The sequence below is a fragment of the Macaca nemestrina genome, chromosome 8, assembly GCF_043159975.1.
Source record: "Macaca nemestrina isolate mMacNem1 chromosome 8, mMacNem.hap1, whole genome shotgun sequence".
NCBI classification, from domain to species: Eukaryota; Metazoa; Chordata; class Mammalia; order Primates; family Cercopithecidae; genus Macaca; species Macaca nemestrina.
The window spans coordinates 31,791,008-31,807,800 of NC_092132.1; the positions used below are offsets into that span (position 1 = coordinate 31,791,008).

Sequence of the window (16,793 nt, forward strand, 5' to 3'; positions counted from 1 at the left end):
GATACTGTATAGTGGGTAAACTTCTTTATTAAATATTTAAAAAATTTTCCCACAAGTATTGACATTTTACCCTAAATATAGGTTATGAGAAAATGTCTGATTCTGATGGCCTAAACTGAAGAAGGAAGAACTTGTCATCCGTCTATCTCATGAAACCCAAAGTGCTATGTAATATTTTTTTTCTAGAAAAATAATGTTCCTCCATAAAATAGTGGATATAACTGAGGTATGTGAAATCAAATTGAGCGCATTTGAGTGAATTTCAGTTTTCTCATTTATAAAATAATAAGAATCACTTTAAAGAATATACTGCTTGTAGTGAATTGTTGAATATTTACTGAGCATTTGTCAAATTTATTCAGTTATGTATTATATACTACTAAAATTTGACATGGAATGTAGAAAAAACATACATACAGAATAAAGCACAGAAAAAAAAAAAAAGCAAAAGAAAATAAAACATCACTAAACGGAAAATCAGAGAAAACTGACTCACAATTCAAACAATTGTTACAATAAAAAGTGAATTTAAAGACACATTAAAGATAATTCCGTGGTTTCAAATGTGAGTCATTTGGAAATTATTCAAAATATTTACCCAAATAAAAATGAAAAAAAATATGAAGAAACTAAAACAATGTATTTGTGAATGTTGATTGGATTAAGCTTAATTGCAAGTCCAAGTATATGAGTAATTTTAAATATGGTCCCATAGATTGGGAGAGAAGGTAGAATAGGGGGTTAGATTTTAGAGAAATAAAAAAAAGTTCAAAATTTGAACTTATTTTCAAGTAATTAGTGTTTCTTGTTTTTATGGTAAATTAGAAAGCAAAATTTTATGTTGCCACTGACAAATTTTAATTAACGACAGCAATGTCATTAAAGATAGCTTAAAATTATGAATAATACTAGGTTATTCTAAAATAGATTAACCTCACAAAAGCATAGTAGAGAACTGGAAGCCAAGATTTTAGCCCTCAACTGTACTCATCTCTGCAAATGGGAATACTTATTGATAACTACCAGTTACCGCAAGGATAAGAGAACAAATCTAACTCTTGGGTCTCAATTGCATCAGAAATTAGTGAACAAAAAAAAGTGGTTTAATAGTTGAAACTTTAGCACCAGAAACAGATTTTCATTCTAATCCTCACCCTCAGCAACTCAGTGCACAGTTAGCTCTGCCTTCAACCAATTAAGAGGGAGTAACCTTGTCATTGGCTAGTGTCTCAAACCAGTGACTCGGTCTACAGTACACTGAAAATATTCTCTGTATTGAAAAAATCATTTGCATCAATCAAGAGGATCACAAAGTATGGAAATAACTATTTCATTGCTTGTCATTACTATAGAGGTTATATTAGTAATATGCAATATGGATAACATTCTCAACTAACAGTTTGAACTTCAGAACAATAGGTACCATATATCCAAGTAATTTATTGCTTTATTTATTCTAACTATTCATTTACTTGTTGCATGCCAGTCACTGTTCTAGGTTCCAATGACACTGGGATAAGTAAAAAGACAAGATTACTACTTCCATGTAACTTACCTTCTAGTAAAGAAAGATGAAAAAAAAAATCAAGATTGATTAATAATAGTAAATTACATAATAAAAAGAAAATATGTTAATTGAGATAAAGCATGGATGGTCACATTCAATTGAATTTCCAGGAAAAGCCCCACTGGGGTGATGTTCAATATGATACTTGAATGATAAGAAGTAGCCAGACATGCCAAAATCTGGGAAATAAATAGACCAGAAAGAGGAATTAGCTTATGTACAAACCTGAGGAATGAAATTGGATAGTTGTAGAACTGGAAAGTAAGCCAATGTGATCACACTTTGGTGAGGACATTGGAGGATTTTAGAAAATGAAATCAGACAACAGGACCTTAATTAATGTTGGACTTTGTAGACTATTACATGAACTTTGGATTTCATTCTAAGGTTAATGGGAAACCATTGGTGGTTTAAACAGCATTTCCCCAGCATTTAATTATCTGTCTGTGAAAGATCAATTTGCAGTACAGGAAATGAATGAATTGATTTATGGGAAATAAATTAAAAGGGGTGAATTTTAAGGAAGGAAGCTGGGATAAAATGCCAGTCTGTTAATCCCTGAAAGGAACTGATGGATAGATTTATTAAAGTAATAGAAAAAGGAAAAGGGAGTATGAGATTTGTTTTGTAAATAAAGTCACTAAAATTTTACTAATAGGCTGGATAAGAAAGGATGAGAAAAAGGAAAAACACATGATTAAGCAGTTCCCTGAATATGAATGTAGAAAGCAAGCATTATTTTTTGATGCCTGGTTTGCAATAACTATTAGAACACCGAATGAATGCGTGAAGTAGGAAAGTGGATGTAGATGTCTGTAGTTCAGAACGAGGAGGCGCTGTGCTGATAACTCTTAGATTCATCATCATCATATAAGTGTTATTAAAATATATCAGGTTGGTTAAGATCACCTTGGAAAACAGTTTAGAGAGAGAAGATAAAGGACTTCAGTCAGTATCAAACTCTGAGATAAAGAGAGGATTCCTTATACTGGGAAATAAACACATTTGTTCTGAGTAAAGTGAATCTTTTGGTTTCCTGATGTCACTACCAATTTTTTCCTTGAATTGGCGAATTACAAATTGACTTTGTATGAGATAAGGACTCATTTTAGACAACACTAGCATACCTACATTAAGGAAGAGTAGTTTAAATTACATATTCTTCTAGGAGGAATACTGTGTATATAATTTATATGTAGATATACTTGTGAGTAATAGAAAACCCCCAAATTATGTAGGCATAAATGGCAAAGAAAAAGTTGATTGATCTGTCAGATAAAAGTCTGTAGAAATGCCATCTAGGACTTTTATGGTGGTTTTCATTATAAAAGGCTTCAGAAATTCAGTTTATGACTCCATCTTACCCAGGGTCTGAATCTCATTCTGATGTTTTAGAGATAAACTATGTTTGAGGCAATAAAATGGAAAAAAAGGTCTAAAATAATGGAATCATAGGGCTACTCAGTGCCTTTTTAGGAAGGTTCTTAAAAATACTACATACCAACTTCTTTTACAACCCACTAGTTGCCAGTAGTCACAAAGCCTCTCCAGACTATGATCTTATTAGAGGTGGTCATATGTCCAGCTAAATATTCTATTTCCTTAGAAGAAGAAGAGAAAGGGTACTGAAATAATTGGTGATCTCTCCTAGTTTCATATTAGCATGTAATTAAAATAAGGTGTTTAAAAATATAGTATTAAAGTAAAATAATTATGTTGACAGTCATTAAATAACCCAATTAATGAGTTCCACTTTCACAAAAAAGTTAAGGATTATATGGTTATTTAATTAATGTCAGGAATTGTTCACATCAGTATTAATTTACTGTAATTAATGCACCAACACACACCCTGTATCCTTATTGTAGCCCAAATGTAATGTGAAATTAACAGAGGCAAAAACTATAAGGCTTAATAACTAAGGCAACAGTGAATTAAAGAGGAAAATATGGTTGGGCTCAGTGGCTCACGCCTGTAATCCCAGCACTTTGGGAGGCTGAAGCAGGCAGATCACCTGAGGTTGGGAGTTCGAGACCAGCCTGACCAACATGTAGAGACCCCATCTCTACTAAAAATACAAAATTAGCCAGGCATGGTGGTGCATGCCTGTAATCCCAGCTACTTGGAAGGCTGAGGCAGGAGAATTGTTTGAACCTGGGAGGTAGAGATTGTGGTGAGCCGAGATCATGGCATTACACTCCAGCCTGGGCTACAAGAGCAAAACTCTGTCTCAAAAAAAAAAAAAAAAAAAAAAGAAAGAAAAAGAAAATATGCAGAGTTACAATAAAGTAAAATATTTAAATGAACTTAAAGTGCAAGTTTAAATGGAAATTTATTCCAGAGACAATATATACACTGTATTATGTACAGTGTCCAGCAATATATTATGCCCTCAATAATGCCAGCCAAACCCTTTTTCTGCAGTACTAAGGACGTATAAAGCCTCTGCTCACGTAAAACACTGTATGTATAATAATCTGGGTAATGGCTTGAAAGAAGAAAATATGTGGAAAATTTCAAAAAGCATTTAAGATAAAGCATATTTCTCTTTTAGAATTTGATGGGCAGTGTTGTTTGTTTGTTTGTTTTGTTTTCCTAAATGTTTTTATTTATTGTAAAGAATAGGTCCACTCTGAAAATCTCTAAATTTAAGCTGAAACACTAAGTTTAAAAAGTTGCTCTTTGGGCTTCATTACTTCTCTATCTGGAAACTTTTCATGTCCAGAGTTAGGGGAGAAAATTCCCACTTTCTTGAAGGAACCAAGATCAAGTGAAAGAGCTATTAAAAAAAAAAAAAGAAAAAGTGAGATAATTCCAGCCATTCCAAAGGTTTGTGAATTTAATAAATGAATTTAGAATATGTTTTTTCTTTTTTTTGAGATGGAGTCTCACTTTGTCACAAATGCTGGAGTGCAGTGACCCAATCATTGCTCACTACAGTCTCGAACTCTTGGGCCCAAGAGTTCCTTTTGCCTCAGGCAGACACCAATCCCAGCTTATTTATTTATTTATTTATTTAGTAGACGAGGGTCTCACTATGTTGACCAGACTGGTCTTGAACTACTGGCCTCAAGTGATCTTCCAGCCCAGGCCTTCCAAAGTGCTGGGATTACAGGAATGAGCCATCACATCCAGTCTGAATTGGAATATTCTTACATAAAGTGGAGAAGACCTGAAAGGAACCACACACACAAAAATAAAAGTCTAAAAAGTCCATTTGTTAGAAATCGCTGTGTGGTATTTCATGATTTAAGATTGATTCTCATGTGAAATTTGAACTTAATTATAGGGCAAATTACTTTGTGTTTTTCCATTTGGAATTTTAGTTATTCTTTTATAAAATCTTCGTGTGATATTGTCATGTCTACTTTATAGAAACACATTTATCTCAGGCATATTTATTTATTAAAACAGAATAGTGTTACCAGCATAAGAAATAAAATACTATACTTGTTTATCTTTTCTAAAAGCAAGAAAAAATATCAAAGAAGAAATGTTTCCAAACTACAAAATGCTTAATCTTTAATTTGCAACTAAAATCTCAAGAACAAACTATTTTATCATTATGAAAATCCAAAATCTGAAATGTATTAAAGAGATTAACTCGTTGAATGTAAATTCTATCTGTTCGAACATCACTAGTGTTCTATAAGAAAACAGAAAATATCCATTCTATTACAGACAAACATGCACTTGTTTATGAGTAGAGTAAAAGAGTTTTTATGTCTACTTTGTCTTTTTTTTCAGACTTAAAAATATTTTTGTCAAACATTTTTTATATTGTCTCTTCATGGAAACCCAGAAGACTACATTTCTTTCTCCAATGTGGCTCCATGTGGATACTAAGTGTCAGCTGAAAGTAAAAAATGGTATGTGCTAAGTTCAAGTGCCTTGAAAGAGAGGAGAAGTGGCCTTCATCTGCCTTACTCCTTCCATTGCTTCCTTATGTGTTTGTAAGCCTAAATAAACAGTTTGACTGTAAAGATGAAGGCTATATCTTTGAAAGACTTCACTGGAAATGTGGATGTCAACTATAATAATTTGGAGCAACTGTGAATCAACTGGAGTGACAAATTTCCAATCATTTGAGTAAGGGATAAAACTTGTGTATACTTAAAATACAGTTCATAAGGATGTTTTTTCTCAATTTTTGAGCTGTATTCGTAAATGAAATGCATTCTTAATTGATGCATCCTCTGTTAGGCTGTGTATAAAGAAATACCCGGGGCTTTATAATTTCTAAGAAAAGAAATTTAACTGGCTCAAGATTCTATGGGCTGAATTCACATCAGCTTCTGGTGAGGGCCTCAGAAAGCTAACAATCATGGTGGAAGGCGAAAGGGGAGCAGATGTCTCGCATGGCAAAAGCTGGAGTAAGAGAGAAAGTGGGGTTTGGGAAGTGCCACACAATTTTAAACAACCAGATCTCAGGATAACTCACTATCATGAGCACACGACCAAGCCATGAAAGATGCACCAGCATGACCCGAATATATCCCACCAGGCCTAATCTCCAACACTGGGGATCATATTTTAATATGAGATTTGGAGGGGACATATAAACTATATTATATCCTTATATCAACTTTAATATCCCAGGTGATTTTATGTAAAAACATTTTGCTATATAAAAAATCACTATACTTATATAAAGTATTAATTTGATATATTTAACTGATATACAATTATATGAAATGAATTGAAATGAGTTTAAATACATTTACATTTTTTACTGTGTCTGTTTACCCTCAGTTATGAAAATGGGATAATTAACATGGCTGTGCTTCTCTCATTCTTTTATCACTACTTCCACAACTTTATCAGTACTATCATTTTAAATTGTCATGTTACGTAGTATTTACTTTCTCCTATGTAACCGTAATTTAAAAAATTAGTTTGTTTGGTTCTAGATTGAAGAAAGTTTCTCATCAATTATTTTTTAATCTATGGTTCTCCAAATTCCTCCATTCTTTATTTCTAGGGATTTATTGGTCCTCCACATACGAGTGGTTTCCGGTAGTTTTCTCAATTAATGCTCAAAGGTATGTTTGCTGACATGATAATGCCTATGGCTTTATGGCTGAATGAATACTTTTCTGAACATAAAATAATTAGGGTACATTTACTTTTCTCAGAACTTTGTTTCATTATGATAATATCTGAATTCAATATAATTGTCTAACAGTATACACATTTCTTTTGTGACTGGATACCTTCAGCTTAACAGAATATTTATAAGTGCTGATAATTTACTTTAAATTTTCCTGTAATGAATGGTGCCTTTTCAATCTGTATACTGAAATCTATTTTAAATGTTTTATTCATATATATGCTATTTTTCATTTGCATATTTCTACTTCTTGAATATCAGTAATATGTATAATAGTTTGATTATTCTCTGCCCCTGGAATAATCACTTTCTTTATTCCTTTTGCATATCTTTTTGTTTTTGTTGCTTTGTTTTCCATTTTGAAGTGATGACGATCTTATGAATTGTGTACACTAATAGAGTGCGCAGAAGTACTATGTGCTACTTTCAAGCATGAAAAATAACCTGTAAGAGACTATATGCAATTTGTTACCTTTGTTTCTCCCAACTGCTACAGCAAGTGATAGTTTATATGATGGATAATGCATTCACCTGGGTCCCTGAGTGAGGATGAAATTGACATGAGCCCTATGCTAACCCAAGATGGATATATAGTATGAATGGGAAATAAACCATTGTATTTTTATGTTACTGAGACTTTGAGATCATTTCTTATTGCAGCAAAAAATATCTCTTCCTTACTGAGTATAGAGGACTTTTTTTCTCATTTATCAGTTACATAATTTCTTTCTTCATTTTTTAAAAGTTGTGTTTCATTATCTGCATTCTATTCTCCCAATCTTTTTTCTTTTCTATTATAAAGTCTGAACCTTCTGGAAATACATTCTATATGTTTAAACATTTTTCTCATAGCTTCCCTAATTTCTTATATTTTTGTGCTGTGCTTTGGGATATTTTTCCTATGTTCCATTTCACCATTTGTTAACTTAATAAAGTATCTTCAGTTAGATATTTCTAATTGATTCTTTTTCTTAAATATCTTTTGGAATTCTGTATAAGATATGAATTATATATATTTCTAAAGACTTCTTGATTTTGTTCTGTTAAATCAGATTCATTGTGGGTTAAATATTTGTTTACTTTTGATTTGATGGCTTTTTTTCATGGAATAGGTTTGCTTTCCAATTGTTTTCATATCTTCTTAAGTAGATAATTTTTGTTTGTCAGTTTTTGTTCTATGTGTTTAATTCTGTTGAGTGTGTGGAAGAGGAAGGATTATGTGGATGTTGTCAATTCCCTGAAACATTTTCCTCATTCTTCAGTGCTAACACTGACTAGCCAATCCACTCATACTACAGCTTTCCACTTAATACCTAGTGAATGCCAGAAGGCTCAATCTAATTTCTACGAAGTCTTGACTTACATATCCCTTGAAATATTTGTATGACAATAACAGTATATTTCTGCTGTTGATTTGAACTGTGGTTTTTGGGGTTTTTCTTCTGTGTACAATTTGAAACTGTTTTCTCTTTTACTGACAGAAATTTCTGAAAATTCCTGATACACCGATGGTGCTCTGTCTTGTTTTCTCTCTGGGATTGGAGCTATAGGCAGGTCTCTCTGCTGTTGCTTAAACCTTTCATGGGATTCGAGGTTTTGTGGGGTTGTTGATCGTGGCTTTGTCTGGAATTTTTGCCTGATGTTTGATTTGTCTTTCTGAAGCAAAGTCTCTTTCAAAAATGTGACTACATTTTCCAGTCTGTTATGATAATATAGTAGGCCTATGTACATGTTTCAATGTGTCACTGCCAGCTTCAGGTCATCTATGATTTTACTCGCATGTTTTTCATGTACCCAGCTGAATCACTGATAAAGATGCTCAACAAGATAATATGAAGAACCAAGTCTTATGCCTCAGTTCATTCCAAGTTGGCTTTGAATCATTAACCAATGCTCTCTTGGAATTCTCATTCAGAAATTACTAAGTGAAACTAACTGTAATACCAGATAGTCCAGAGTTCTCCATGCATTTCTGAAAGATACGAAAAATAATTTGTTAACAGTTATGCCAAAATTATTTTACTCTCTAATTTTAGTGTTTTATATCTGGTTTCCTTGATTCTGCTGTCCTACCCATGGCTATCCTCTACACAGGAACTAAAATAATTTTTCAAATACCTTTAAGATACTTCCTGCACCCATCAATGTCTTTCCTATAAGTCTGTATGTGATCTGATCTGCAGCTCCCTCTTCCTAGTCTTATAAGACATTTTCTTTCTGCAAAAATTTTACAACTGCTGACCTTCTTACATAAAATATTCTTCCCTTACATAGCATACATACTCTGTTCAACTATAATATTGCCATAGATATCTTCCTCAGTTGCTTTATCTGAAACATGTCCCTTATGTAACCTTTTATCTTCTTATATTGCTTCTTTTTTGTATTTCATATTTGCCACTACTTGACTTTGAATATCATACATCATAGATCATGTATATATAGATACACTTATATTTGATAATTATGTTTTTATATTTTTTCATATTTCACCAAAAGGGCAGGATGTTGTTCATGTTAGTCACAAGCCCATCCCCTGTAATTAGAAGAGTGCATAGCACTAAATAATTACTTGCTGAATAATGATGAATAAATGATGAAATGAAAGAACAGATCTCTTATGTATTTGTCTAGCAAAAATAAGTTATTAAATGATGTAATTTTTTAATCCTAAAAATTAAAATTTTTTGTAGTATGAGTGGATTGGCTAGTCAGTGTTAGCATTGAAGAATGAGGAAAATGTTTCAGGGAATTAACAACATCCACATAATCCTTCCTCTTCCACACACTCAACAGAATTAAATACATAGAACAAAAACTGACAAACAAAAATTATCTACTTAAAAAGATATGAAAACAATTTTATTAATTAAAAAATTAATAAAACCCTAATTAATTATTATGGGTTATTTGATACCTTTCTAAATGCTTACAATTATCTGTTTGAAAGTTTTATTAACCAAAATATTTTTGACATTAGACTCAAATTCACTTACTATGGTTCTAGCATTTGCCTCATTTGCTGTTAAGAAAATTATGTGTTTGTGATTTCTCACCATCTAGAACCTCTGATTTTCTAAAATTGCAAAGAGATAAATATACTAGCTATATACATGGCAGAGTGGGTATTTTAAATAGCCTGTATTATACCAAGAACAATTGAGTTCTGCTGATATCAGTTCATCAATTTTCAGTAATAATTGATAGAGAATCAAGAGCCAGGAAATTAGAAACAGAGCCCTAAGTTGGTTTTCCTGTTTTGCTTATTTGCATTATTTAAATTTTGCCATCTCTGTTAGTAAGGGTTTTCCAGAGGGATAGAACCAGTAGGGTATATGTATATGTATATATATAAGGGAATTTCTTAAAAAGAGATGGCTCACAATTACCGGATAAAATTCCACAACAGGCCATCAATAAACTGGGGAAAGAGAAAGGCTGGTAGTGGCTCAGTCCAAGTCTGAAAGCCTCAAAACCAGATAAGCCGACAGTGCAATGTTCAGTCTGTGGTTGAAGGCCTGGGAGCCCCTGGGAAACTGCTGGTGGAAGTCTCAAAATCCAAAGGCTGAAGAATCTGGAGTCCAATGTCCAAGAGCAGGAGTAGCAGAAGCAAAAGTTCAGCACTGGAAGAAGAAAGAGAGTCAAAAAACTCAGCAAGCAAACATACTGATCTTCTTCTGCCTGCTTTATTCTAGTCAGGGTGGCTGCCAATTGGATGGTCCCTAGTGAATGGTCCCTAGAGCGGATCTTCCTCTCCTAGCCTACAGACTCAAATGTCAATCTCCACTGGAAACAGCCTCACAATCACACCCAGAAACAATACTTTACCAGCCATCTAGACATCCTTCAATCCAATCAAGGTGACACCTAATATCACACCATCTCAAGTTTCTTAATCAGTGCCTGAGCAGTTATATTTCAAAGGTTGTAAACAAATTGTAAAAATGTAAAGTAACTTAAAAGGGGTAGACGTTCAATAAAGATATATAACTACAATTAGTAGTCTGTTGCAGCTAGGACAAAGCTAGAGTTCAGACACAGGTATTAAAGAGTTGTTTTCCCACAATTTTACCTATGCTGCACTGTACTTAATTGCACCAATTTTTCCATAATTTTCTACATTGAATATCATTCTTTTTGAATAAAAATAAAAAGTTCAATCTCTTTCCCTATGCTTATGTCAACATATTTCATAGTATGGATCACTGGCTAATCTATTTTTAATTTTTTATGCTTTTCAATTGAAATATATTACCTTGTTTGTAATATAATAATTAATTTCAAAACAATTAGAAAAATCACTCTCCTATTATAGTAAAAGATGTTCTGCACATGAATGCAGATTGTTTTAACCTTCAATATTAATGGGACATAATTAAAAGTCAGGTAATTGTTTATTTTTTGTTATTTTTCTGATTGGTTCTAACAGATCACTGAAAGTGATTTGATAGAATAAAGCATCCACATTTGATGAAGTGAGACTCAGTCTGAGGCTTAAAATATGTATTAAAACTTATAAATAAATTTAGCAAGGCCACTAGAAACAAGAATAATATATTAGCAACAATTGCATTTTTATTTATTTTTATTTTTGTTTATTTATTTTTTTTTTTGAGATGGAGTCTCACGCTGTTGCCCAGGCTGGAGTGCAGTGGCGCGATCTCGGCTCACTGCAAGCTCCGCCTCCCGGGTTCCCGCCATTCTCCTGCCTCAGCCTCCTGAGTAGCTGGGACTACAGGCGCCCGCCACCGCGCCCGGCTAATTTTTTGTATTTTTTTAGTAGAGACGGGGTTTCACTGTGGTCTCTATCTCCTGACCTTGTGATCCGCCCGCCTCGGCCTCCCAAAGTGCTGGGATTACAGGCTTGAGCCACCGCGCCCGGCGCATTTTTATTTTATAACAACAGATATTTATAAAGTAAAATTAACAATGTCATTTGCAATTGCATCAAAAATATCAATTCTGAGAAATAAACTACTCAAGGATGTTCAGCACATTTATACTAAACAGTATATTGGTTCCCAAAGGCAAGTGAAACAAATTTTTATTACCCTAGTGGTTTAAAACAATATGAGATCATTTTCTTACAGTTCTAGAGGTCAGAATTCCAAAGGCAATCAGCAGGGCTGTGCTCCTTTTGGAAGCTCTAGGAAAGCTTGCTTTTTCCAGTTGCTAGAGGTTGCCCTTTAGTAGGTTTTTGGCTCCATATTACTACAACTTCTTCCTTTTTCTAGTCTTTTTCTCTGTCTCAGATCCTCCTGCCTTTCTCTTTAGGATCCTAGTGGATATATTGGACCAAACCAGATAATTCAGAATAATCTCCTCATCTCAGAACCTTTAATTTAATCATATGTGCAAAGTCTGTTTTTGTCATGTAAGGTAACAACATATCCACAAATTCCAGGAATTAAGAAGTGGACATCCTTGAAGATTATTATACTGCCTTTCACAGCTGGGAACAGTTAGTGAATGAACAAATGAAGATCTTTATGCTGAATATTGAGAACAATTAAGGAAGGTGTAAATGTTCATGGACTGGGAGTATAAATATTTTAAAGAGGTCAATTCCTCCTAAATATTTTAATAGCTTTCATGCAATCCCAATTAAAATCTCAGGAGTTTGTTTCTTAATAAAGAAACATGTTGATTCTATAATTTATATAAAAATTCAAAAGAAAAAGTATAACTAAAATGATTTTACTGGCATTAATAAACAAATGGGGCTATATCAAACTAGAAACTTCTGCATACTAAAGGAAACAATCAACAAAATGAAACAACATCCTGTGGACTGAGAGAAAATATTTGCAAACCATATATATGATAAGAGGTTAATATTTAAAACATATAATGAGTTCACACAACTCAGTAACAAAGATAAAAATAAACATATTAAAAATGGGCACAGTATCTGAATAAATATTTCTCCATAGAAGACATATAAATGGACAAATAGGTATATGAAAAGATGCTCTACATCACTAATCATCAGGGAAATGCAAATGAAAACCACAACAAGACAGCACATCAAGCATGTTGGATAATCAGAAAGTTGAGATAATAAGTATCTACAAGGATGTAGAGAAAAGGGAACTTTTGTACACTAAATGTAAATGGAATGTAAATTTGTACAGCTATGATGAAAAAGAGTATGAACGTACTTTAAAAAATTAAAGCTAGAATTACCATATGACCCAACAATCCCTCTTCTGGGTACATACTCAAAGGAAATAACAATCAGCACCTGGTAGAAATATTTCTACACTCACATTCGTAGCAGCATTATTCACAGTAACTAAGAGTAAAAACAACCTAAATGTTCATCAGTGGATTAACTGATAAATAACATGTGATGTAGACATATAATAGAATATTATTCAGCCTTAAATAAGAAAGAAATTCTGCCATTTACAGCAGCACAAGTACACTTGGATGACATTACGCTAAGTGAAATAAGCCAGACACCGAAAGAAAAGTGCTGCATGATCTCTCTTAAATGTGAAATCTTTAGAAAAGTTGAATACATAGTAGGTGAGTGATTACCTAGGACTTACCACAGAACTGCAGAATGGAGTGGGAGGGATGGTAATTGGGGGGCATCTAGGTAAAAGGACAAAAAGTAACAGTTATGTAGGATAAATAAATCTAGGGATATAATATACAGCATGAAGACTACAGTTAATAATATTGTATACTAAAAATATGCTAAAAGTACATCTTAGGTGCTCTTATAAAAAAATTAAAAATAAAAAGGTATGTGTGGTGATGGACGTGTTAATCAGCTTGACTTTATCAATCACTTCACTCTGTACATGTATATCAAAGTACCATATTGTACATCTTCAGTATACAAAATAGAAAATTAAAATGGCTTTAAAATTTAATAGCACTTACACAATCATATACAAAAACCTTCAAAAGGTTACCATAACTAAGACAGTATGATCTTGTTCCAAATACAGACAAATACATCAGTGGAAAAGGATATATTAACAGTTCCAAAAACTCTTTCCCACATACGGGTGCATCTGATTTATGACAAAGCTGACACCTCCAGACACTGGAGACAGAATGTTCTTTTAACAAATCGTTCTATGTAAATTGAATATGCTTATAGGAAAAATAATTTTGCATCCTTCCTCATATCATACATAAAAATTCCAGGTGTGTTTATGTCTACATGGGTATTTCTCTCCAAACATGTAGTTCAAACTGGGTATTTTGGAATACACACACACACACACACACACCTATATATATGTAAATTACCCAATGATCTTATAGTAGGCTTTCCATTCCCAAGCATAATACAGAAAAAGTTTTCCATAAAATATAAAATTGAAAAATTGGTAAATAGTTAAACTTTGGCTAATCAAATGATTGCTATTAAAGAATAAAAATAATATATATAAAGTGGGAGATTAATTTTGAACAGGAATTTCAAAATAGAGTTTAAGTCAAATACCTGAAGCCATGTGGAAATTTGCTCAACCACAGTAGTCAATAATCAGATGCATCAAATTAAAGAGGTAACACTGTATACACACCAAAAGAGACAAATTTGGAGAAAAAAATACCCACTGGAAGCAAGGATGTAGTGCTACTGATAACACTCATACATTGCTAATGGGAGTATAATTTTGTACAACCACTTAGGGAAACTGATTGGTACTAATGCTGCGCAAAAGCATATCATATACCCCAACAATTTCACCACTGCATACATAAGCAGGAAAAGACATGTACAGAAATGATCATCATGGAACTGTTCATAATAAGCAACTTAATACAACCTTATCAATTTTTGATTAATGGGGTGCTTTTGGAATTTGGATGGAGTTGTTCTTATTGTGGTAAAATTTATATCCCTCAGTCCACCAAAAAAAACATCAATAATGTTCTCCGGTCATTTTAATAACCAATAACCAACGTCCTCATATATTTTCAAATGAACTCTGGTAGCAAAGTACAAACTCCTCATGACCTGCATTAACTAAATGTGAAAGTATGGATAATATTCCAGAATAATAGGAATAAATATAGGGCAGTATAAGAATACACTTAGAGACTGAGATTTCTTTCAATGAGTAGGAGTGGGGCTTTCTTCTAAGTTGTGAGGAGTTTCAGGAATGTCTTACAAAGGAATATATTGAAATTACTTCAGAAAGTGAACATTTAAAGTCTTTTCGTTCTTTGTTTGTTATCCCATGATACAGTTGCCCAACTAATAATTTAAAAGTGCCACATGGAATAACTTTGGCAAGACTGAAGTAATCTGTCTCACCCTTTCACTGACTCTCACAAAGAGAACCATCAGCTCATCAAATTGGCCATGCTTAGAGCGATCAGAACTCAATGGCTGCAGCAGAGGTCAAAAGAAGTAAGATCTGAGATGCTGGGAGAGAAGATGGAACAGATGGGATTATCTTCTTGCCAGCATAATTCTCAAAATGAGAAACTCTCACCCAATTAGGTAATTGTCAAGAAAATGTGTACTGGATTCATTAAGAAGATGGCAGTAAACAGCAAGCCTCTCCTTCACCTAAGTCTGAACAGCAAAAAGTAAAAGCCAAGGCTAACACATAATCTTTGTTATTAGTAAAGGCTAATGTGGAAGGATATAGCTTAGTTTAGACTCATTTTACAAAATGAGTCTCCTAAATACCCAAACTGAGGCAAAATTCCCTAACCAGTCATAGTCATGGAGGACCTGAAAAGTTCTCCCCTGAAGGGAGCAGGGAAGTACTATGCTATCTGTGGGCTGACGTGCTTCCAAAAGAAAAGGTAGGATCTGAACCAATCATGTCCACTTATTTATCTCAAATTTATTGAAAGGGTAATTTATTACTTTTCTTTAGGGTAGAAAGTTTAAGGGTGGAGCCTGGGGATCCCTTTATAGGAGGCACACATCATGCATGGGGATGAAGTGTTCCCTTTCTTTCCTACTGTATTTCTTTTTTCCCTTGACACTTTGAGCATAACAAAAAAGCCCATGGACGCAGGGCTTCGTGGTGTCCCCCTGGTCCAAAGTACTGGGAGTTTATCCAAACAGTACTGCATTACATTTCATGGGCCACTCTCCAAACAGCAGCAGTACTCTTTTGAGTATCTTCTGAAAGCCTGAGTATTCCGTTTAGATTCACCTCTTTCAAAAGGTTCTGCATTGAATCAAAATAGTCTATTTATTAAAGTAACTCCAAGATTACTCTATTGTCAGCTGAAACTTCTTCAAATTCAAGTCAGCCACATTATTGGACAAACTATGTCAATCGGAATTTCTTCAATGAACAAAAATAACATATTTTGGTAATACAATGTAAAAATGCAATTCAAAATAAAAATGAAACCAACATATATAAATGTCTTCAAATTTAATATAAACCCTCTATTATTTTTAGGGAGAAATTAGAATTCAGATATTAAGTTGACACGCAAGAATGTTAAAAATTCAAAGGAGCTAAAGTTCAAAATGAAGTCCTTTTTCCCCTTTTGAATTAATGATTGAAGTTTTCAAGTCTTAATGTAAATTTTAAAACCATTCTCGATTTCTCTTAATCTGTTAAGTATTTGTTGAAGAAGTTCTTGATGACTGATAGGGGCTAAAATTTTCTTCTTGAACTTGTCTAGTTCCTGCAAAGCCCTAGAAATTGTATTAGTTTGTTTCCAACTGTTGTAGATACTACATCCATTTGTTAAACAATATTTATTGAGTGCTTCCTGTATGTAAGACCTTTTCTAAATTCTTAAAGAACATTAATGAATAAAACATACCAAAATTCTATGCTGTCATGAATGTTATATTCTAGAGTATAATATAAAATAAGAAATGAAATAAATTCTGTAAAATTTTAGAAAGTGCTATTTATATATAATATATATAATATCTTAAATATAACATATATAATATATGTTATATTATATACAATATATGCCATATATACATTTTTATATAATATACAGATCATATATATATGGTAAAGAGGATAGTCATATTGGAGTTATGGACTTCAGATGACAATTTTAAAAAGAGCAGTCAGGGTAAGCTTCCTTGACAAGGTAACCATTTAATCATGACTTGGGGTAGGTGACTTGGGAGAGTGAGCCATGTGGGCATCT

General features: G+C 33.1%; 1 long non-coding RNA gene across 2 annotated transcripts; it reads right to left on the reverse strand.

The window, feature by feature from the left end:
* Nucleotides 1-7,810: 7,810 nt before the first annotated feature.
* On the reverse strand, nucleotides 7,811-14,614 carry LOC139355653 (uncharacterized). Of its 2 annotated transcripts, XR_011606468.1 has the most exons (4): nucleotides 13,232-14,614; nucleotides 11,766-11,955; nucleotides 10,067-10,300; nucleotides 7,811-8,649 (listed from the first exon to the last, which is right to left on the reverse strand). It is a non-coding gene; the product is annotated as an uncharacterized lncRNA (long non-coding RNA). The 2 variants fall into 2 exon arrangements; XR_011606467.1 differs by lacking the exon at nucleotides 7,811-8,649 and having other exon boundaries at nucleotides 9,616-10,300.
* Nucleotides 14,615-16,793: the final 2,179 nt, after the last annotated feature.